At 21.8% G+C, this 794-nt stretch overlaps 1 long non-coding RNA gene across 1 annotated transcript in view; it reads right to left on the minus strand.

Moving 5' to 3' along the window:
• LOC102679609 overlaps nucleotides 1-794 on the minus strand; it is a 9,229-nt gene that overhangs the window by 337 nt on the left and 8,098 nt on the right. The gene's annotated exons all lie outside the window — the stretch shown is intronic.

Genomic DNA, 794 nt, shown 5'->3' on the forward strand with positions numbered 1-794 from the left:
AGAAATATTGAAGAAAATTAATTTTTTGGAAATATTGAGAAAAATTAATTTTTTTATTTTTTTAGAAAAATGAAAGAAAATTAATTTTTTGGAAATTTACTTTTTTGGAAATATTGAGGAAAATTAATTTTTTTATTTTTTTAGAAAGATGGAGAAGAATTAATTTTTTTATTTTTTTGGAAAGATAGAGGAGAATTAATTTTTTTATTTTTTAGAAAAGATGGAGGAGAATTAATTTTTTTATTTTTTGGAAAAGATGGAGGAGAATTAATTTTTTTACTTTTTTGGAAAGATGGAGGAGAATTAATTTTTTTACTTTTTGGAAAGATGGAGGAAAATGTATTTTTAAATAATTTTATTTGAAAGTTTGAAAGTACGAAATTTTTATATCGAAATCTAATTGGTTGTTTGGCCCGTATTTCGTTCGAATTTTATTTAAATTTATCAAAGATATTATTAATAATTATTATTAATTTTGTCAATATACGAGAATTTTATTTTATTTCAATCCACCTAATAAGAGGATGTATTCTCTCGTTCGTCCTCAAGTTTAATATTTTATCGTTCGATGAAACTTATTTTTTCGATACTTTCGTTCGATCACGGGTTATAAAAACTATCTTCGCACGCGAATCGATGTATCTTAAGCTGAATATCGTTTCCATTTCTTGTTAATATTCTGTAACATTATATGCACTCATGATAGAAAATTAATAAAAAATTAAAACATGGATCGTATCGAATTTCTTCAAATTATAATTTTATTATAACGTCTAATTATATATATATATATA

The sequence above is a fragment of the Apis dorsata genome, unplaced genomic scaffold (assembly GCF_000469605.1).
Source record: "Apis dorsata unplaced genomic scaffold, Apis dorsata 1.3 scaffold_83, whole genome shotgun sequence".
Taxonomy (NCBI): domain Eukaryota; kingdom Metazoa; phylum Arthropoda; class Insecta; order Hymenoptera; family Apidae; genus Apis; species Apis dorsata.